We start from the raw sequence: 24,327 nt of genomic DNA, 5'->3' as shown, positions 1-24,327 counted from the left end.
TTTAAAGGACTGAACAAAGCACCGATCTTATATGTTTGGGCAGATTTGTAGATTTTAAGCTGCTTTTAGGCCGTAAACGATGGGTTGTATCTGGCTACACTGTCCCCAGTGCTGTAACCTCTGGGCAGAACACACCTCAGTGTCTTCAGCTGCAAGAGGACTCAAACATTTATAAGGTTAAAGGTCAAACAATTCAAGACAACGGAGCAAACAGCGTAGAGAGAAGAAGAGACGGCAAAAAGGAGGAAATAGCAAAAACAGACAAATTTAGAGATGCAAGAAAAAAAATCAAGGGGCAAAAATAAAAAGTTATGCAAGACAAACAAAACCTGATTGGTTGACAAGATGAACGTGAACCCAATTAGAGTGAAGCAAGCGTTAAAAAAGAAGGAGAAAATAAATCAGATTTAAATTGACCCAGACTCACTTCAATAGAAAAAGATAAACACAAGACAGAAGGTCAAATGAAGTATTTGAATTAACTCCGACAGCTTCAGGTTAAATTGAAGCAAACAATCCAACTACAATTTACATTTCAACACATACATTATCTGAACAGAAGGGTCAGAGGTTAGAGGTCAGGACTGGATGTCACGCTACCAACACATACATCCAGAGCAGCGTCGGAGGAGGAGGTTCGCCGATCCTTAAAATGTTGTTTACGAGAGAGAAGAAACCGGCCCGGGAACAAAATGAAGCCAGCAGACAAGATCAGAAGCGAACGGATAAGAAGCGGAGAGAAAAGCCGCTGTCGGGCGGGAAGAGAGCGAAGCGTGACCTCATCGCTCAAGTGAGACGCCGCCGAGCACGTTCAGCCGAGTCAGAGAGGATTCGCTGCCTCACGCATGAGTCACACCTCACAAATATTTGATACAGTAAAACATCCGTCATCAGAAACCCCCCCCCGCGCAGACGACGGCAGCCACGGAGGTATGTGGTGGTGACGGAAAACTTCTCATGTGAATGTAAAACAAACAGAGCAAACACAGAGGACGACATGTACATTTCTAATTCCTCAGTACTCAGTGTCACTGCTGTTATTTTAGAGGAAACACCTACAACTGTCCTCAGCCCTGATCCCCAAGCATCTGAAAAAGCAAAGCTCAGAATGCATCGCCATGACCCGACACATGCGCCCGACACGGTGAAATGTAGTTCCATGATTTGATGATGTGAGATATGAGGAAGAAAGTCTCAAAAATATGAAATCTGAAACCTTATAAGAAGATGTGTGCGTTTCTGGTCTGAGTCAGAGTCAGACTGTATCTACAACTATCATTTTTAGGCTGTGCATAAATGTTAGTATAAATAAATATATTTTTAGTTAAAGCTTTTATTCATTTATTTAACCCAAGTTACTTGGTTAAGATTAAAAATCTGTTTTGCTGGAGCGTCCTAGCGGAGAGACGCAGCAACAGCAAGTAGCACGAATTCTTGCAAGGTCTAGTAAGAATGTGAGAGTTTGAAAAAATATATAATCCATCCTTTCCTTGTAACTGGTGGAGTTAGAGCAGAGTGTCGTATTAATTAAAGCAAAACGTGAGTGAGTCTGGAGGAAATGTGGGTGGGGCATCACTATCGTGGCTCCGCCCCTTTGGACTGTACTGATCAGACTCTGGCTCTGGAAAGTAGCATCAGTTTGGCTAATGCAAAGAAGTGGGGATACGTAGTCCATATTTAAGCATGTGGAGCTCCCTCTGGTGGCTGACTACAGTATAAGTTATAAGCCCCGCCCCCTCCTCCATGTTAGTGTGTGGGACTTGGGTCAAAATAAAACACTAAAATACAAGTGATAAAAGAGGATAAGCGGTTCAGCTCCTGATCCCAGCCTGAACTGGAACGAGGCGCCGCTCTCCTCCTGGACCCATCCTCCATATTTATATACAGTCTATGATTAAAACATGCATCATAATGAAATGCTCACATTCTGATTGCAACACAGGGGCAATATGAATGAATCAAAGTGTCTACAGCCAGATGTTTGTGCCTCCAGCTCATTTAAAACTAGAGCCCTGAGAACATTTTGAATATTTTGCAATGAAGCAGCATACGTGATCACCAGCGTCTCCAGATCAGCAGAGACAGGCGGTTAAGATGTGCACTGATCCACAGATGAGATGGAATTAGACCAGTGGTTAAAGCGTAAAAGTGGACGAAGCAAATGTGACCCTGGCTTACGACACTGACCAGCAGATGTGAGCACTGTGAGGATGCACGAAGTCTTCCTGCGGCCTTGAGATGCATGTATTTATAGAGCGCTGGGATTCAGACTCGGTCCCCCAGCATTAGTTACACTGTGTCCTTCTGCAAAAGTGTTTAAGGAAAAAGAGAGCGCGTGCTCTAAGTTTCTCATTCAAACTGGACGTCACCACATGACGTCTGCCACTCTGGGCGACGTCAGCGCTTCAGAAAGTCACGTCCTCTGGATGAGACAGAGGTGGTTTTTGTGCTCGGCTCGTGTGAATAAGCATCAGTCTCATCGCTGCTAATGTCAGGCTCAACACAAGAGGCGTTCTGCTGCTCAGCGCTGCCGAGTCAAAGCACACACATCTGCCCTGCACTTACAGGACTCACATAATTGTCTCGCTCTGTGGGCTTTCACACTCATTCACTGGGGCTTTCTCACGTCGCCGTGACTAAAACACACAGAGCGCAGACACTTTCTGATTAAGGCTCAGCAGATGAAGGCAGCAACTAAATGTAACTCTCTGAAAAGTAGAAACTGGAAACAATCTAATGAAACCAAAGGAATAAACAACTGTATCTTAAACTTTGAGGAAAATGTTTCATAAACCTTGTTGAATGCTCTAATTTCTATTATGTTTTATATAAAACCATAGATTTGAAGATAAATACATGAAGATGAGAAGGACATGACTTTAAAAAAACTTTATTAAATTACATTTTTAAAGGTTGTGATTTATTTGAGTGACTTGTAGCTTGATCTATAATTTGTTTCAGTAAAGATAAGAGAGTAACTGACATGTCCATCAGTTTCTGGGCCCATTTTATTTTATTTTCTACATAAATTAAATACAGGTTGACTTGGATTCAATCTTCTCTGCATGTGTGAAACCAAGTTAACAGTAAGATGCGTTTGAGACAAATCTACAAATATTAAAAACAAAAGAAAATCTGCAGAGTTTGGATTTAGCTGTGACATATTCATTTCCTATTTTATAAATATAACCTTCATTTATTCACCTTAAAACACTTAAACACCTTAAAGTTCAGGTTTGTGACTGTTTGTCCCCATAAGACACATTCTTGTTTAGGTCCCCAGGACACCAGTAAAACGAGAATGACACACAAACACACAAAAACTAACATTTCCTTCTCTGTGAGGACCTTGTGATAACATGGTGCTTAACCTTAACCCTGAAACCAAGTCATACGCCTTCAAACACTGTGGGGCCCAGATAAAATGTCCCCACAACACCAGTATTCTGCATAAGTTTAGCCCCCAAAACTTCATAAAAATAAGAACACACACACACACACACACACACACACACACACTGAAGCAGGTTTGCTGTGTTTGCTGAGGTAGACGTCAACAAATGGGCCGAGATGAGTTTCTCTTTGTGGCTCCAGCTTTGACGATGTAACCACATTTCCCAGGCTGCACCAGCTTCAAACCAACTCAGTGTGTGTGTGTGTTTGTTGTGTCTGTGTGTGTTTGTTGAGTCTGTGTGTGTTTGTTGTGTCTGTGCAGGGACAGTCCAGGAGCTGAGGCCATGTAATGAATTACAGATGAATGGAGCAAAGGAGCAAACAGTAATGATGAGGGAAAGAAGAGGCCGAGGGGAAGGTGGGATGTGGAGGGAGGGAGGGAGGGATGGAGGGGAGATGCTTTTAAGTTTGCAGGTCTGGGAGAAAAGAGAAAGGGAAAAACAGTAGAGGTGAGGGTGGAGGGTAAGAGGTGCACGGTGGAGAAGGAATGATTAAAGGTGACCAGATGGCAGGACGGATGTAAGGGTCAGAGACAGAAGAAGGGAACGAGAGGAGGAATAAGAGGAGGTGAAGGAAGGCAGCAATTAGGAGGGAAGAGGGGAGGGAAGAAGGATTTAAAGAAAGATGATAAAAGAAGCAAAAAAAAAATGAATGGAAGAAGAGTTAAAGTTTAAATGGAGGCGATTTACGGTGAACGAAATAAAAACAACTGAGAGTCTGAATTATCCTGATAGATGTGAAACCAGACGTGTTTACATTCAGATTTATACTAACAGCAATAAAAACGTAAGAATACTTCCAATAGTACTTCTGATGCAGTAGTTTTCAGCTTTCAGTCTCAAACACATGAATGACTTGTATTTTAAAGAGCACTTTTCTACGTCTTCTACATCTACATCTCGTTCACACGTCCAGGGTTCAGTGTCTGGCTCAAGGACACGTCGGTTACACTCCAGATGTTTCCTCTGTCCAGCTGTATTAGTTACCATGACAACCGTAGATATGGGCCTGGCCAGCGTGTAACGTCATGACTCTGACTGCAATTTTTCTATGAGAAATAAATTGTTGTAAATATATTAAGACATTTACATAAACATTCCTATGTAGGAAAATAACCTCTGTTAGAAGTGGAGCCAAACCACAAATAACGTGTTTTTTACAAATACTTATTTGAACAAATAGTTCTCAAATTATTCGTATTCCCGAATCGATCCAATCAAAAAGCTGCTTTTCCTCATGTGACCTCAGTGAATATTTGTACTTGTGCCCAGACTGAGTGACGTTCAGGAGTCAGGGAGAAAAGTCTGGACTCAGTAACAAATAACAGGATCTGACTGGACCAAACACAACTTAACTGCATCACTAGTTTTCTGTCCAATAATTTCTTCTTCTTTTTTCTTTTTTACCTTAACCGTGTTACAGAGGCAGCAAATAACCTTTAGAAAACAGAGTTTGACCAGGAGATTATTCTGTAACGTTACATTAGTATATAGACGTCTGATAGCTCACTAATTCAGATTATTGCTTTCATAAAGTGCTTCACACGCATCTTCACACATCAGCGCCACACACTGGGAACAACTCGTGGTTCAGTGTCTTGCTCAAGGACACTGACATGTGTCACGTTCTGAGGATCGAACCACTAACCACTCTCCCTAATGAGCCACACTCGTCCCCATTGTCTCCGGACAAGGACCAAATCATCACCACAGTCAATAAATCACCTCTATTAGCTGCATTTCATGCAAAACATCAATCAATACTGGAGATACATCCACAATTATTATAATGGATGATTAAGGGATATTTATTTTTACACATGCGTATCCTAAACTGCATCCTAAAAGTGTCATTCAATAAAATGGATTTTTACACCCATTTTGAATTTTATTTGAATACAAATACTTTTTTTCTCTGCAGTATTTCCATAGAGAATGTTTTATATCCTCAGGAACAGAGGAACACTGAGGAGCTGTCCACCCCTGTGGTGCTGAAATCTTCACCGCGCTACAGTCAACTGCTCTGATTCTCCTTTTCTAGCCAGGTCACCATATCTCTTTCATATATATATTATGATATATTATATATATAATGTGTGTGTGTGTGTGTGTATATATATATATATATGGTATTGTGCATTATTTTCAAATAACATAGAGAGCTGTTGATTCGTGTGTTTTCTCTACGGAGGCTGTGATTTGTACAACTACTGAAAAGAAGCGCGTTGTACCAATAATCCGTGTTCCTATTATTTTGACATTTTAGGTAGTTGGCTGTAATTCAATCCACTTCAACAGCGCCACAAAGCACATCGTCTAAAATATAATCCAGTTGAATCACTACCTTTCTGGCGGCGTTTCAACGTAAACTGAGCATTAGTGAGGTCAAGGCTGTTATGACAGAATACATTCAAGCACAAGTGAGTATATTCTGTTTCTTTCACTCTCCTGTTTAGAGTAACAGGCATATGTTTTAGTTTTTGGCACAGGAACTGGATAAACTATTTGCTAGTAAACTAAGCAATTTCAGATTCTGGAAATGACATGTTTACGCTTTTAAAACTTCTTGTCTCGAATTGATTTCAGCACAACTTGAGAAAATCAAAGATCTCCACCTGACAAAGATCACATGTCAATACTTGGCCTGACAGAGCCGCACTTAATTCTTGTCAGAGGAAGAGGGTGGTAACATATGAGGTGTGTTTCAACCAAATCAGAGAATAAACTGGACAGTCCTCCAGCCAATGAGAAAAAATAAGTTGTAAACTAAATCGACTCCACGGAGCTGATGAGATGATGTGTAAGACAACTGATACTCCTCTGTCCATCACCACATGAAGCCTCTGCCCACAGGACTTGGATAAGATCTTTGACGTAGCAGAATCAGTTCCCAGTGCCGGGACTCCAGACCAACGTTTTGCCACAAAAAGAATTTATGGTGGGAGAAGCTGGCTTCCTGGCTAAGGAACATTTAGTTTATGTGGTTGCCAAATTGTGAAAACAGTAACACATAAACTGTCTGTCCACAGTTTTCAATCCAAACCATAGACAGTATAAAGATGGATGGTGAAACAGCTCCTCTAAAGTGAAGCCAAAGCAAGTAGAGCTCCCCCTGGTGGCTGGCTGCGGTATAGACCCCTACATGTCTTACATCACTGTGACGTCACAACGTTAGTTGGAAGCAAAACAGAGGGAAGCTTGAGACGAATGCTGTCAACCATGAAAATATCGTCTTGCTGAATTTTGGGGGCTAAAACCAAAAAAATCAAAAACACCAAGTTTATGTTTTATCACATACCAGCCACTGCCAGTCATAGATGACTTTGTTTGGGCTTTGGCAATTAAAAGAAAGGATTGGAGTGAGACAATCAACAATGCGCACAACATTAGTTGTATGTTTCAGTGGTGTCCAAGTAGAAGTTTAATTTACTACGTTTGCCTCCACAGTGGTTCCACTTACTTCTTGTAATATCTTTGTTGGAGAGGCTTCACTTGATAAAGTGTGTTTTCCTCGTCCATTCTCTCTACTGAAATATGATAATCAGCGTTTACAGGTTATAGTGTTTGAGATATTTTGCCTCCAGCTAAGCCCCACCCCTCAAAATACATCACACTGTTTACAAACTACGAAGGGATCTGTAGGTTATAAGCTCCAGCTCCTCCGTGTTAGTGGATGGGACCATTTATTTTTCAAGGATGGTTTCTGTCATTTATAATGTTGACACAAGTTCAAGTGTCATTTTAGTTTGTTATTTAACGCTATAAAAACAGGATGTGATCCGTGTATGAGTATGAAGTGTGGTTGGGACATTGATATCACGGCTTTGTGTGGCTCCCCCCTCGCACTGCACTGATTTTTGCTCCAAACTTTCAAAATGACACCGTCCGTACTCCCGGGAAAATGATGTCATTTTAGTAAACGCGCGGCCGTGGAGACGCGTCGTCCATATTTACGTACAGTCTATGATCCAAACCCACATTTATTTTATTTACATACTATTTTGGAAATATTCTATTCTCTCCAGGAAGCAGAGCGCTTCAACTGGACTAATGCTTTTTTTTTTTTTTTTTAATTTGGATTTGTCATTAATTCCACTTTGTTTTATTGGAGGCTTTGAAGCCTCCTCAATGAACCTAATGAATGAGCGCGTGTTACTAATTAAGGCATTAAAATGGGGGATGTCAGTGTAGGAGTGATAATAAGTTCTCGTAATCAGGAGCTTTGTACATTTGAATTAATTTCTGGGAACAGGATTTTTTTTTTTACTTTAGGGAGCTCATTGTGCAGTAAAGTCTGTGAGATAGTCTTTATCTGCTATCAACACGCTTCCTTATTGGTAATTATTCTCCCCAAATCGTAGTCCTGCTGAAGCTAGACCGAGCTAACCGTATTAATCGGATAGAAACTGCGGGGAAATCAGGCATTAATGTGAAATCGGGACATAAAACTGTTGAGAGCGACTCATTCCGTCCTTCTGTGAAAAAGGGGAAATCAGTGTCACGGAGACAATTTCATTCGAGGGCCTTTAAGTTTAATTTTAGTGTCAGACTCTGCAACATCGGCCGAAGACGCCAACGAGACGTCTTCACTAATCCTTCCTAAGAGAACATTGAATGAGTTAATCCATTTTTAGTTTTTTTTGTTCAGTAAAATTAGTTTTTCATATCTGTATCGATGCTTGAAAGAAAACAAATGACGTGAGGGTGCGTTTTTCCTAATACAAAAAAAAAACCTCTCGTAAAGGTCCGCGAGCTTGAACCTTGAATCAAGAAATGGCAAAGACATGAAAAGGAAAGCGCATGAGACGGAGATGAAAGACTCGGCGGGAGCTACAGGTCAGTGTGGAGCGCCACGAAAACGACGCGTCCCACGGTGCCGGGCGGGAAGCCACAGATGGCAGTTCCCAGGTTAGCTGGCCCGGCGTCGGGGCTGTTTTCTGTCGAGGAGGCAATATGTCCCTCTGTCAGAGGAGAGAGGTCTCTGCCAACTGGCAGGAAAATAGATGGATATTTAAAGATGGAAAGAATGAAGGACGAGATGAAGAGGGGAGAGGAGAGGAGTCGGGGAGGAAATGATGATGGAGGGAAGAAATAAAGTCAGGAAGGTCGGAAATGGTTATTGGATGAGGGGATTCAAAATGAATTCGTAAGCAGGAATAATTAGGGGAAAGGAAAAGGGGGTAGGACGCGTAGGGCATAAGTAGTGGTCAAAGGGATTACGGAACAAACTGCAAGCTGTTAAGTCCTTGAGGAGGGAAGAAAGAAAAGAGGAAACAGAGGAGAAAGGTCACGTGGAAGCAGAGAAAGGCTGAATAACTGCTGCTAAAATCCTCCCACCGAAAAGAAAACTTTGAACCCTCAGATCCACGACCTTCTAATACCTGCACCAGAATCAATGCATTTATTTCTTTCATAGTGACTAAAGATAATGTTTTTTTATTGTATTATTTCATCTTTGACTTGTTCATTCATCACTTTTTATTCACGTTTAGGTGAAAAAGGTAATAATCCCATAGAGGGTATGAACGTGACGTCACAGCTAGCTGAGGTCTCCATGGTTACGGCCACCGAGTGGCAGAAAGTGACAGTGAAACATAGAGATTAGCAGCATTAGTTTGAATCATAGGCTTTAACAGTGACTAAACTGGAAAATTAATAAAAAAAAAAAAAAAAAAAGATGAAGAGCTGTTGTGTGATTGATTGAACCAACAGATTTGAAAAGTAGTCAGAGATTTATTTTATATTTTTACAGATATCTGCCAAAGAACAGAGAAGTAAATGTATCACTGCATTAGAAGAAACAACCTGAATCCAGACACAGAAACCTGGTGTTTAGTGTCAGATAATATTAATTTATGCTGTATTTATTGATGAAGTCAAACCTTAAGTTACTTCTTTAGTTACATTCTGGAGGGCTGTCAGGTAAGTTTGTGGATGTTGTTGTTTTGTCGTAGTTACGGCCGAAAGTTAACTATTTCAGTTCCTATTTCCAGTTCCAGTAAAGCTCTTAGCGTTAGCATCTTTTATTTAGCTACATTTATCAGAACTGAAATTAACTGAAACTGAATCTAATTCACTTTTCCAAATCCATATTAGTTCATATGGATCATTGTTGAGTGTAATTGTCCTTAATTTGATCTGATAATCCACATTTTCTCTGGTCTCTCTGTATTTACTGATACATTTCACCATGTTTCTACCACTCAGGGGGCGTGGCCTCAGGAGGAAGTGATGTCACAGCATACCCTCTATAATGATCTCAAAACGAGAATGATTTCACATTTTATGTTACAATAATAATCGGTTTTATAATTGCTTTTCTAAACCTCCAAAGACCACTGAGGTAGTTTATCACAGCTGCCCTGGTGGTAATTTCACGATGATAACACAACACTATCACACAAAATGTAAGGATGTGGAAAAATAAGTTCATAGTTTCTAACAGCACATATATCATGAGTTATGGTACGTTGTATGTTGTTGTGTGAAAATAACCTATGATGTTCCATATTAAATGCTTGGAGTCATTTTGGATCCTATGTATGATACAAAAAATGCAATTATTTAAAAAATATAACAATTAGACACCAATCCAAATGTCCTCATGTCAAAGACGAAGTATTTGAGGAAACTGTGGAAGATCAAACAATAAAAATAAAGATATAACAAAAAAAACAACCTCTTCAACCACTTCTGCATCTAAGGGTTAAAAATAGCGCTGAAAATTCTCTGAGACGTTTCTAGGAATATTGTAGGATCCACAAACAGAAGAAGTCTCATTTCTCAAAGCGGTACTTAAGACGATGAAAGCCTCGGGAAACGAACCCCGTAGAGCGTCTGCTGGACTGATAACGATAATTAGCTTATGCAGCAGGTAAAAAATAAATAAATAAATGCGCACACACACACACGAAGGAAAGAGGACCCACCGCTGGCTGTTAATGTGCTGAGGGGAGGCAGATGAATTAGGGACAAGCGGAGATACGGCGGAGGAATAACAGAGGAGGAGGAGGAGAGCTCACACAGGGAAAGACCTTGGCCCAAAAAGCGAGGAAAGTCCTTGTAGCGCTCGCACATACCGAGCTCTACGTCACGGACGTGCACCAGAGCTGGCAGGCGAGTGTTACACGGGACACATGTGCAACGTTCACGGCTAAAAATACAATAAATGAAATTAAACCCTCCTTCGCTCGGCCTGGTCTGAATATTGTATAATTTGTGTTTGAGGTCACGTCGGGCTCCGACTGACCTCCACCGTGCATGAGTCCACAGAAAAGACATCACAGCTGTGGAAAGCTAGCGCCTCCAAAACGAGGGAAAAAAAAAAAAAAAAAAAATAAAAAAATCTGGGTTTCGGTTCTTAACTGGAGTCTGAAAGAACTCGACCTAATTGGCGAATCTCGGCCTCGCTGCTGGGTGAAGACCGACGCTGACGGGGTCAGCTGCTCCAACGCAAGCCGTCCGCTCTAATTCCAACTGGTCCGACCATTAACAAGCACAGGACGCAGAACCGCCACCCCCACACGTCAGGATCAGCTGACGGGGAAGATCTCAGGCTCTGTTTTAGCCACGTGCTCACAGGTTCTGTTTTTGTGTTGCTACAGACGACAACGCGATGTTCGTCTCTAAGGGCCGGTAGTTATTATTATTATTATTATTTTACTATTTTTAATTCCTTTGTTTGCAGTTTGGACACAGTTTGGTTTATTGTTACTGTTTGCTGAACATTTAAATATGTGCAGGAGCTATTTTTATTTCGGAAGCAGTAATTTCTGAGTCTGACACCTCAGAGCTCATCTAATAATTCCCAAGTTGTCTTGAATGCACCCTACTCCCGACTGGCTAATGATGTTAGCTAACGTGTTTCTCTCTGCAAGTTTCTAACTGATAGTTTTGGATCAATAACGGTGGAAACACTGAGGAGGTTCAGAGACACAAACATTCGTATGACTCAACTATCTGTGAAGGTTTTCAGTTGCCATTGTTGAAAATGAAGCAGGAAGTAGAAACAAAAATTAAAGAAAAGACACATCGCCGACTAGTGTTCGGGTGGAGTTGTTACAGATCGAGACAGAAGTGGAAAAACGCTGGAGCAGCGTAGGCTACGTACGTAGGTTAGAGGTTATGTGGAATAATCACACGTCTTTATTTTTCTTCTTGTCTTCATCGTTATTACTCTGCACACAAGAGGTCGTCAGTCAGAAAACTACACATATAATACTCGGTTTGCCAGTTCTAATTTAATCTGGAATATATTTTAGATGGAATTCATGGAATTAAACAACACGACTGACGTAGCAACAACCTGAAGCAGCATTTCACCGTGTTCGTACGGGTCCAAGGACAAATAACCTCTTCAGGTTTGATGCTGTTTAGCGTCGCTGTGCCACAACGTTCTCAGTTTAAATCTATTTATTTGTGTGTTTTCAGAAGGCATCAGACCGCAGTCTGCTTCACATTCCTCATTTATTAGTGTCATTAGTCACGGTTCAGGTCAGGTACAGTTTTAATCACGCTGCTCCGAGCAGAGTGCGCTCACGTCTCCGGGGTCAGAGTTTACACCGTCTCCAGAGCTCGGCCTCGACCTCGGCGACAGTCACTGAAAACACGTTTACAGGCTCAATTTAAACTAATCTTTAAACTGATTCTGTAGCCGAGTCTTAATGTCTGACAGCAACGAGGCGCCGCCGTCGTTTCTCCGTTGGACCTAATTCACCTGAAGGCACCTCGAGTAACAGCAGGAAATGAAGCTGATGTCAGAGACGTTTAAACTACTGAGAGGGCAGCGCACCATCCTTCATCTCAACATTTTAACACTTAAAACTGAGAACTGGTCTCTGGGATACACCTTCTGGTTCCAAAATGGCAGCAGTATCAAAAAATAAAAACTCTACAACCTTTTATTCTGAGGAACTGGCATCGAAACCAAGACTTTTAGGAGACGTTTTCCTTTTAAATGCGTTGGCCGCCACCGTTTCTCTCTGTGATCTGTTATTTGTTTGCAGTGGGCTTTAAACGTGCCCACGACGTCGCCTCGCCTCTCACTTCGTGTCCCTCTGTTAACTCGTGTGCGCAGCATATGGAGCTTGTGTGAACGACAGTGTTTGAGCTCACGAGTGAAAATCTTTTTCACACGAGATAAAAAAAAACAAAACAAAGAAGATCTGTCAGGATTTTGGAGGTGCTGCAAGTTTATGACGACAGTACATGGGCATTTGTTTGCTATTTGAGACATTCCTCTCAGTTATTACCTCATAGACTCTTCCCAGGTCCCAGTCACCACTGTAAATGTCCCACAGCTGAACATCTGAAAACCACAGCTTAGGCCTCGTTTACAGGACACGATATCACAGATATGTCCTCAAACCCTCTTACTCTGAGGCATCTGCTAACCACCACACCTTCTCCAGAGAGAAGATGTTTTAGACGCAGGACATTCATTTAAACCCATTGTCCTCATTAGTGGACGCTTGAGTCTGCCACCTGGTGGTAGCAAAGGGTCAATACACTAGTCGATAAAAGCATGATTGATGGCAGGCGGATTCGTTCCACAGACGGTCAAAGGACGAAAGTGAACGACAAACAAAACTTATTTATTCTTATTAATATTTCCACTTTGATACGACACACAAATTTAACACATTTCATCGACAGCAACGAGCTCGAACCTTGTTAATTAGCAAGTGCTCGTTTGAGGACGCTGGGACTTCAGCGATGTTCAGGAATTATAAAACACAGTTTTATATTTTGTCACATATCAGTGACTTTATTATAGTATAAATAATGACATAATCCCAGCGTCCACATATGAGGACACGGTTCAAAGATGATGCTTAGCTTTTATAAGTCTTAGGTCCTACTTATTCACAAACACCTTGGAGAAATAAAAAAATGCCACCAAACTAAAGCTCAGGTCTCAAGAGGCTGAATCCATCTCATCATCGTGTTCAGCTGAGTTTGACTGGATCTCCGCAGATCTGTAGATGAACTGCATAAAGGACTCACTGCTCACTGGTGTTTGCTCCGTCCTTTACATTACCCACAGATTATTCACGTGGACGTAAAGAGGGAGAGAGACCCAATAAGAAATGCTGCAGTCTGCTGGAACAGTATCACAGGATGGGTTCCCCGAGAAGGAGCCAAGAGTTTTTTAGGGCACGCAAACACACACATTTACCTCACTCCTGGTCTCTCCTCTCTCTCTGACACACACACACACACACACACACACACACACACGGTGACAGCATCGCACCATCCTCACCCTCCCTCTGTCCATCCGCTCCGCTGGGAGTGGGAGCTTTACTGTGCCTCTTTTTTCTCCAGACCGTGTTGAGACTGCACGGCGTTAACTGCGCGCTCCTTCCACAAGGAAAAAAAAAAACACGCAGCGCACTAATCGCCGCACACACACACACACACACACACACACGCACACACACACACACATCACATTCCTCCAGTGATCAGCAGCGAGGAAGCAGCAGCAGCAGCAGCCGAGCAGAGTCACTCATCAGCGGCTGTCACCAGAACACAGCTCCTCATCTCCTCAGCCCGAGGTGAGCGGAGAGACTCCTCTCTCACACAACACGCCTCGTTTTTTTTTTTTTTTAATTTCAATTTCTTTTTTCTTTTTTTATTTATAAGACGCAATAAAAAAAAATGTTATGCCAAGACACAGTCACATGCATGAGCAGCGTTTCTCCTCCTGAAGTCCTGACGCAAAAGCCGCGGAGCTCGCGTCCACTGAACAAACCCCAAAGAGTGAGCGTGGATCTGAGGCGGATGGAGTGAGACGGGGTGGTGGTGGAGGGAGGAGGGTGGAGGGTGGACTCTTTAAGGGAAGGCGCAGTTGGAAATGAGGCGGCGGAGAGAGCTACTCACCCTGCAGAGCTGGAGCTGGTCGGACGCTGCAGCCGAGATGTGCGCGCTCTGGAAGCCCGGAGACCAAATTTACAGTTTCTCCCCCTTATCTCTCACTCTCTCTGCTGCTCTCACTCCCCCTCTCTCTCTTTCTCTCGTGTCTCCCCTCTCCTTCTTCTTCTTCTCCTCCTCCTCCTCCCTTTGCTCTCCCCCTCTCTCTCCTCTTTCCTCCTCCTTCTTCACTTCACTCTGCTCTTTCAGCACTGCGGAGAATCGGTTGAATTGGCTTCACTTTGGGCACAGGGAGGTGGGACTGGTGCGTGTGAAGGAGGAGAGGGGTGGAGGTGGTGGTGGTGGTGGTGGGGTGGGGGGCATCGTTGAGGGGGGGTGTTACAGTGATGTAGGCTAGAGGGAGAAGGAGGTAGGTTCACGCGCGCACCCGCACGAGGGAAAGGCAGCATGGCATGAGAGCGCGCTGGCTGGAATCGAGGGCACATCACGCACAGAGACGTGACGGATTCATTCAAACATACAGCAACAATTACTGTCGCTTTAAAAGTCACTGATGAACAAAAACGCGGCAGCAGTGAGAGAGTGCTTCAGGAAAATGATTGACGGGGGGCGCGGAGGGGGAGTAAATGTCCAGAGGGGGACGAAAGGAACCCACGTGGTTTGGGTCCAGTGGTCCGTCTCTCGGATGAAACCACTAAAGTTGTGTCACAATGTTAAAAAAAAAATAAAAATAAAAAATAAAATTCTTTAGTGATGAGCTGAAATATAACCAATAACTGGGTTCACCGATCTGCCAAAACATTATGACCACTGACCTTTATGTGCTTATATGAGACTTGTGACAATTCAGTGTTCTGTTGGGAAACATTTGGGCCTGACATTCATTCATGGATGTTCTTAAGGTTTGTAGCACCCACCTAGACCAGACCAGACCCCCCAGCCCCATAGCAATGACACTAGATGACAGCAGACATCCCCAACAGGATGCAGCCAACACCTAAACCCTTTAGGAACAACTCAACCCCCCTCCTCTAACAACGTCAGACACTATGTCCATATTAGGAAGGTGGTCATAATGTTATGGCTGATAGGTGTGACTAACATCATGACTGATTTAAAGGAGCATCCACATTCACGTTGTGCAGCTGATTCAGAACATGAACTCAGAGGAGGACGGCGCCTGGAACGGACAGGTGGGTTCTCTCTGAATAAAAATACATAAAAGACAAACTAAATATAAGTTAAAGGCAACTTGAAGGTCAGCACTTTAAAGGGAAAACTAAAGATAAAGCCGTCAGCCCACGTCACCAGCGCTTCAGTTTCACTTTAAATCTTCATATTAATCTTCAAACAAAATCTAAATTAAGATAAAAAGGTCAGCGACTAATAAACGGCATCAAACCAAATCAGCAGATAAAAGGGATGTAAAACATTTCACTCACAGGTGACAGGTTCAGTGTCAGGTTCAGTGTCAGGTTCAGTGTCAGGTTCAGTGTCAGGTTCAGTGTCAGGTTCAGTGACAGGTTCAGTGTCAGGTTCAGTGTCAGGGAAACGGTGCAGTTTTGTTCCAGGTGAACAAACCTGACTTAAAGTGACTAAATGCCATCAGAATCTAAAAGCCTCAAACATGTTTCACTGCTTCATGATGTGTGGGGATGGTTTAGTGTTAGCAAAGCTAGCACCTACGCTAGCGAATGTCATTATTTCCTCATCACTATCACGGGATGATTGATGATCATTGCATCATCATCTGAAACGCAGGGAAGTTTAAAAGTACTTAAAAACAGATTGTGCAATGAGAAGCTTTTATCTGGTGGTGATCACAGTGAGACTCGCTGCGCTGCCTGGGAATAGGGAGCGAGGGAGCGAGCGAGGGGAGTGGTATCAAAGCTGGATTAATTACAACTGCACTAATTGCAAATTTGTCTGGTAAAACTATGTGAACGTTAAGGAAACTTTAAGGATTTAAAGGCTCTACTGGATTCTTGTTTTTTTTTTTTTTTTATTTCGTTTTAAATGTGCAGAAGACGGAGTTCTGAGTACAGCCTGGAGAGCGGCAGTGGAGGAGAATTTTTAGATAAAGTGCCCCAGACTCAGTAGTGTATAATTTTTTTTAGGACACTGGATTATTCAGCCTAATACTCCACACGTAATGTGGCGTGTGTGAGGAGGGAGTTGGTGGGCATTAAAACTTTGGACCACTACAACCTTGAGTTAAGGTTGAGGAGAAGTGGTGAATTATTTGGCGTAGAAACAGCGAGGGAACAAGATGTCACATATTTGCTTATAAATTAAGAGTATTGTGTGTCTCCTTGTGCTCTTGCATGTGATTATGTGTGTGGTTCATGCCTCCATACCCTCTTTCATGGATGAGTGGCCCCGTCAGCCCTTGGCGACCCACAGTCTGATACAGCGTGAGTCACAGGCCACTGTATGTGTGTGTTTGTGTGTATAAGGAAATCATCCCACCAGCTAACGCTAACTGTAACCCGTCTGTACCCAAAGATATCTGCAGATCAGATCGTTGCGACGGACTCTCAGCACAGAGGTCTCACACAGGTTGCAATAAAACTTTGATTTATTCACAACAAAACTGAACTTGAACTACTAAAAGAAAAGCAAGGAGCCGCTCAGGCCAGCCCACAAAGAGCAGCAGGACGTTGTGTCTCCACTATAACTCCAATTCCACTCAGAATTTCTAATCGAAACTAAGAAAAAATAAGATCTCTGGACCCATCAAACACAATAAACCAAGAGGCAGGCAAAGAGCCACACTCCTGCTGAAAGAGATGGCATCAAGTCACCCATGTTAGTCCCAAGTCATTTTTCTTTGGGCAAGTTCAAGTCAAGTCACATTATTGCAATCACACCTGCAGAATCTGGTCTTAATAAAGACTAAATATAAGATATTAGTAACTGTCAAATAGTACTATTGGCCAATTTATCTAGTTTAAAAAGTATATTAAGTACATTTTAATTATGGATATATTGAATATATTCAGTAAAATACCCGAAATCAAGCAACATAACACAAGGTGGGTGCTACAGCCATGGTGCATGTAAATTTTACTGCCTTTTAAAACCATATTTAAGTTCTGAAAATGTTGTATCCATGCTCATATCAAGCTTTAAAATGGTTGGCTAACTACATTAGCTACTATGTTAACTAACAGGCTAATATTAGCTAATTTACAAGCACTTACTCGGCAGCATGGTTCTTGAAGTTCAAAGTTTGACGTTGGCTGCGGGCTGTTCTGAAATCTTTGCCTTTGGCTTTAAAAACTACACATGAAGGGAAACGACGAAGTGCAGAATGCAAAATGTGCAAAACAAAGACATTTGGCACCTTTCCTGCTCCCACCAACATGACGATGGCTATCTGATTATGAGAGGGGGGCATAGGTAGGTAGGTAGGTAGAGAGGACGTACAATACCAATAGACAAGGTCATCATCCAATCACTACAACACCATTCCCAGCGTACCAGGTAGTACTACAGACTAGACATATCTATTTTATATTTCATATTCATACCAAAAACATGAAATGAACAACAATCAATTCGAGTCAAGTCCTGAGTCTTAACCTTCCAAGTCGACTCGAGTCCACGTCTCTGTCTGCTGCATTCATCTACTGGAAGAAGGAGATGAGAAAGCAAACCAAGCTTCCTCCTCCGATTTACTGGATTATTCTAATTAAGCTGGATCAGCTTCAGTTGAGGGAGAGAACTAAAGACGCAACGGGCGTTGATCAATACCAAGGACACAAACTGTGGACTTGCATAGTTTGCAGTTTGTACGTGACGAGTTCAGTTCGGAAGTACAAGACACAAATTCTCCAACAGTTTTCTGAGGATGGCAGGACATACCAAGCAGTACACATCTGGGTATTTGCACTCTACTTGGTCAGATTGCACTTCGTATTGGAAAAGTATGTGGACCGGGACTTTTTACAAGGACACAAGCACATATTGATAAAAGCCCCCATGAGTCACATCTTCCTCTACCACTCACAACCTGCAGGCGCAGCCTCTAACAGATGGACACTATGACATCTTGATTGCACAGCCGAAAAAAGTAAAAGCACCCAAAAGATATGTGGGCTCGGGTGACTGGGGTTAAAATGTTGCAGGGTTGGGAAGTCGATTCTCAGTAAGACTTCAACCGTAAGTCATCACATTGTCAACATTAGGGTGAGATAAGAAAGTTTGCTATGATCACATTTCATAAAGATTTAAAGGCTCCACGTGATTCATTTTTTTGAAGCTTCTTTTTCAGCTTTTATTGAAGTGAAATAGTCAAACTGAAATACTGCAGAACACTGAGCTCAGACTGCAAGAGAGATAAGAAAGTTGGCTATTATCACATTTCATTTTTACTGCATGTAGACCATAGACTGTATATAAATATGGAAAATGCCCAAACTTCCTCCAGACTCATTCGAGTTTCCGTTTAATCAATACTACGCTTTGCTCTAACTCTAATTCTTCTTCTTTCTTTTTTAATACAACTCTCACTGTCCAGTGGGCCTGGAGCGGTTGGCATGGCAACTGGTTATCGCCATTATGTTGCATCCTGTTTCTATAGCGTCAAATAAAAAATGAACTGAAACAAAACTTATCCAAACAACTGACACTTGAACATTCATTGAAAATATACGTTTTCCTCATCTTGCTTGCTATTCTTGCTAAAACAGTTCATTGCAATATGCTTACCACTGTTTACAGGCTATGGTGTTTGAGATGTTTTGCATCCAGCTAAGCTCCACCCCTCAAAAAACATCGCTCTATTTTACAAGCCGCGAGTGGGTCTATATTTTAGTGTTTTACTTTGGCACAAGTCCCACCCACTAACATGGAGGAGGTGGACCTTACGACCTGTACTACAGCCAGATACTAGGGAGACAAATATGTTTTATCATGCATAAAAAACCTGGGCAAAGAATGTAAACCTTTCAACCGGTATAACCTGAACACTCTTTGTTCATTTTGCAAGGTTATCCACACACATTTGAAAAACCAGACCACCAAACAACAATATGCAAACATTTTCCTTCATTAAAGTCTTCTCCTTTTAAAAAAAACATAGAACAGAAGAAGAGATGTGACATTCTTAAAGTGGGAAGTACAACGCCTGCCATGCCCATGTTCATACATCATCATCCTTTCAAGTGAATCTGGAGCGTGATGGAGCATATGCTGCGTGGCTTCTATAGGGTACAGTGTCATTGGCAGTCACATCCTTCAGTACATGCTGGCTCTGTGCAGCCAACTGGCCTACATTTTCACACGTTTCAAACAGGATGCGCTTTAAGATTAAAAAAATACATAAATAAATAAATAAAAGACAAGTTCAGGCTCAAAATGGGTCGTCCACACTTCAGGTGGGCTCTCATCTTACAGCTTTACAGGGCGAGCAATCTGCTTCCGTAAGTCCCACTCTCAGGGGAAATCTCTAAACTTCTTATGCAGGGCTATAAGCGGGAGGGGAGAACTGTTTCATCGGCTGTACGACTCATACCGAAAGTGCATGAAGTAAAAGTGTTGATCAGTAATTTGTTGGTGTGTTTGGAAAAGGGAAATGTCTCTTTTAGAATGGGTAGTTCCCCTTGTTTGTTTTTTAAATGATTTGATTTACTTTACAGGAGACTGAAAATTGAGTATTACCGTTGACCACTATGCCGATGATACTCTAGTTTACCTTCATTTACCGCAAGTGTTTTGGTGATCGCAGTGAGGAAGTTAAATGTTAGATACATAAGGTCAGATACTTAGAAATTGATATTTGAATGAATCTGACTTGACATGTTTCATCTTCTTTATGTTTCTATTTACAAAAAAATTGTCTTCACCTTAAGGTGTTTTTGCAGAACATTGGTCTGTAGGTTAAAAATGTTCCAAATCGTGGTTATTAATTTTTCTTTGGTCAAAGCTCAACCTTGGCTTCCTGGTGACACCCCTTCTTATTGGCCCAGAACAACAGAGGGTTAAGGAAGCTCCTGTCATTTATGGTGTAATGTGTGACTCACAATCACAAACACAGTAACAGCAAGGGAGCACATGGCCTAGTTAACTGGTTATTCCCGAGTCAGGCCAACTGGTCCAGAGTCAAATTGCCTTCCCCTGCTGCACAAATCAGGGAAAAAATAACTACAGATGCTGCCGTCAGACTTTGCTGCACTTTTACGCTATTTTTTATTATTTTTTTTTTTTGCTACAGCTGCTTAAAATCCAAAGTGCCTGTGTGGGAATGTGACACTTTTAGTCGCTGTGAGCTGTGCACCCAGCAAACAGATGTTTGCAAGCAATTTTACAAATTGGGAGGTTGAAACTGAAGTGAGAGGTAATTGGTGGAAAGTTGGGGCCCTTGGCAAAGAAACAGTTCCCTCTTAGTTTAGAAATGAGTTTCCTTCATCACCTGGTTACTAACCGTATACGCTGGGATGCAAATCAGCGCTCTTAAATGCTTGGATATGTTCACGACCAGACCAGCTGCTGCAGATCTGATGAATGAAGGATGAAGGATGGTGAATGTTTGTCGCCTTCTGCTCATTTAAAAAAAGGAACATGAACAAAAACAACAATATTATGACCTTCTTTGGCATCGTATGTTTTAACACTGAGGGCTTACGTAAGGCTCATGCTTTCTGTCGTACAGTTAAAGAAAAAGGTTCTGCCCGGGAGGCCCAGTAAATATCACTGAATCAATACTAATATCCCTTCAGAGAGGCAGAAGTCTATTTTAAAAGACAAAGCTATAATCAATAATTATACAAAGGGTAGAGTTCAGAGGAGGACGCTGTATTGGCTCGGAGGAAATCTTAAAATGGCCCTTAGGATTGATGAGTTTATTGAGCTGGTACCAATAAAATGTGAAATGTTACATGAGTGGGGGTAAGAATGTGACATGCAGGACAAGAACATACACGTTCCATACTGTATATGTTTAATAACATTCACCATCACATGCATGTGTATGTACACAAATACACCGATCAGGCGTAACATTATGACCACCTTAATGATAGTGCCTCCAAAACAGTTCAGGCTCATCAGTTGCCATCAAGGAGTGTCATTAATATGGGTTGGGGGTGTCTGGTCTGGTCTAGGTGGGTGTACATCCACATCAATGAATGCCAGGTCCAAAAGCTTCCCAGGAGAACACTGAATTGTCAGAAGATGGTCAATGTTCTCTTGTCAGTAGTCATAATGTTGTGGCTGATTGGTGTACGTATGTATATATATCATGTAGATAGGTATGTGTAGGCACATGTATATATATGTGGGTATTCTGACCGTCCATACTGCATATATGTCACATGGCGGCAATTCAGTGCATTTAGATTGATTGACCTTCAGCAGTTTGTCTTGTTCACCTCTGAGCATCAGAATGGGGAAGAAAAGGGATGTAAGAGACTTTGAACGTGGTATTGTTGTTGGTGCCAGACGGGCTGGTCTACTGGGATTATCACGCACAACCATCTCACACCTTGTTGAAAGTATGCCACGATGAATTAAGGCAGTTCTGAAGGCAAAACCTTTTACAACCTTCTACTAGCAAGGTGTACCTAATAAAGTGGCTGGTGAGTGTAGATACTCTTATTGTAAAATATAGTGGTGGAAAAAAGCATGCATTTGTGAAATATTGCATTTGCAATCACTCTCAGGTCTTTAAGTGTAATTTCTTTTAGTTCAGTAACAGACAAAATACTAAACAAATCCTAAAACAGCCATTAAAAACTTGATTGGTTCCATAAAAATACAGAAGAAATTTTGAGTATTGGGTCATTTTGGTGAAGGCCGTGGCTTTTATTAAAAGATGCCAGTGCATTAGAAAGTTCTTCAGGGACAAAAATGGCTAAAATGAGGAACCTAACGCAGGAAACACGCCTGAAGATACAGATTTTCTGCCAGGAAGGGAACAGCTGCCTCCAGATCACCACAAAGTGCAGATGCATCAGTTAGATCCACTCTGCAGAAACACAGACGAACCAACAGCTTGGAAGGAAAACCAAGATCTAGGCGTCCAAGGTTTGTTTCTTCAGCAAGAACTGATCTCATCCTGATCCACATGTGCAGGGAAAACCATTCAATGACATCACAGGAGCTCCAACAGCAGTGATCAAACCACTCACACTGCATTCTGTACACGCACTACATGCAACGACAGTAAAGCTGAATCGAGTTTAATCTAACTCTGGGTTGAATTGATGAACATTTTCAAACTGCACCAACATTTCATCTGCACTCTCAGAAAATACAGCTCCACTTTTTAGTTTTTCTCTTGATACAGAACGTTTGCTGCTGTTCTCCGTCCTGATAATGAGCTTATTTCATGGCAGCCATTTTGATTTGTCACAGCAGGGAAGCACAAGAGTATTAATGACGGCTCGGTTCGGTTCGATTCGGGGGTCAACCAGCTCGCTCACAAACCCGACCCATCCTAGGCGGCACGCAGCCACCACCGATCGCACTGTTCAGGTTAAACACAGATTAAATGGGAAATGCTGCAGATTGTGACGTCTAGAGGCTGCGGCTGCTTCGGCTCGCGCACCGGGAGCCTCCGTGCAGCATCAGCAGCTCTGAATACAAGCTTCTGCTTAACACAGCTTGTAAAAAAAAAAAAAAAAAGAGAGAAACCTCCCAGTGGACACGGGAACCTACTACGTCTGCCTGAGGCATCCTTTGAGAGCTCCACTGTGGAGTAACTGAAGTACAGCTCCCTTGGCACCGGGATGCTGAAGGAATAAGAGGGCACTGATCCACAAACTTAACCGTTTCTTCAGGTTTAATAGGAACGTCACACAATTCTCTCATGTCATTAACTAGTTTTTTTATTTGGTAAAATTGCTACTGATAAAGTGAGTTACATTTATTTAGTATGAATCACTGAATGGAGCACAGAAATGTGACCGGAGTGAAAGTTGTCTTGGAGGAGGAGGTTAAAATAAAAGCTGCACGTACATGGAAGCAGAGTCCGTATAGATCCTCCTCCTCCTCCTTTCATCCTTCTGCCTTATTCCTGTGGGGTCCCTCTCGCCCCCTCTATTTCGCCTCGCACTCTATTTATAGCTCCCTGCCAGGGAAATCCAATACATGAGCAGAGCTATATATAGCCCGCAGTGCTATTGATCTACACATGTGAGCAGCAGCATTGAAATGAGGGATTTCGACATCAATGGGATGCAGACGCCTGCACTGTGGTAATGAGGGGCACTGAGCGCCTTCCTTCATCTGCATTTTATAACTGGAAGGATTTTTTATTTTTCTTTATGAGACATAATATATATAAATGTTAGAACATATACGGTAAAATGAGCTGATCTGATCTGGTGACTTAACCGCCTCAGAATCCCTGCAGAGTTGATTTTTACACACAAGTATTTAAAAAGCTGCAGTATCACTTATCTCTATGCTGGTCACACAAGTTAAGACGATGCCACAACATAATTAAAATTTAATCTAAACTGCATTTGTCTCGTTTCAGGTCGTCTCTTGGCTCTTTTCTGGTTCTCTAGGTTCACGCCTCTATGTATTCTTTTAGTCACACGTTGCATTTCTTTGGATATTAGCTCATCTGTCTGGCAGTGTGACATTCAATGCACAAATGCAATGCACACTTTTAAAATGTGCAAGAAAAAACACTGCAAATGCAAATGTCAAATGAAATAGGCTGTTAATTATTAATTGCTCTAATTAGGACCTTTAGACTCCTGAGACCTGGGCTTTTGTTTGGTATGCATTTTAAATTTCCCCAAGGTATTTTGGGACTATTAGGAGCTAATAACTATAAAAACTAAGCATCATCATTAAACAGGAAGTAGTTTTGGAAAATAAATGCACGTCCTCATATGTGGACACTGGGCTTATTTCACTGTATCATACAATAAAATGATCAGTGGGTAATAAAACTATTTCAATACTGAAATATGGCTTTTTTTTCAATATAAAGCTTTTCTAAGCTGTTCATTTTCATGTCTGAAGATACCTGTGCAAAGACAGA

The 24,327-nt window shown here is 42.0% G+C and overlaps 1 protein-coding gene across 2 annotated transcripts in view; it reads right to left on the bottom strand.

Annotated features, from left to right (window-relative positions):
* cacng7a (calcium channel, voltage-dependent, gamma subunit 7a) overlaps window positions 1-24,327 on the bottom strand; it is a 75,149-nt gene that overhangs the window by 26,063 nt on the left and 24,759 nt on the right. The window contains exon 1 of one of the 2 annotated variants that reach the window (XM_047605839.1): window positions 14,337-14,600. The exons of the other annotated variant lie outside the window; for it this stretch is intronic. The gene's annotated coding sequence lies outside the window, so the exon portion shown is untranslated. Of the gene's footprint in view, window positions 1-14,336; window positions 14,601-24,327 lie in introns of those variants that run through there. 2 annotated transcript variants of the gene reach the window in all.

Source organism: Mugil cephalus, chromosome 14 (assembly GCF_022458985.1).
Source record: "Mugil cephalus isolate CIBA_MC_2020 chromosome 14, CIBA_Mcephalus_1.1, whole genome shotgun sequence".
Taxonomy (NCBI): Eukaryota; Metazoa; Chordata; class Actinopteri; order Mugiliformes; family Mugilidae; genus Mugil; species Mugil cephalus.
Note: the sequence above shows the minus strand (reverse complement) of the source record. Positions and strands in the feature narration are given on the sequence as shown.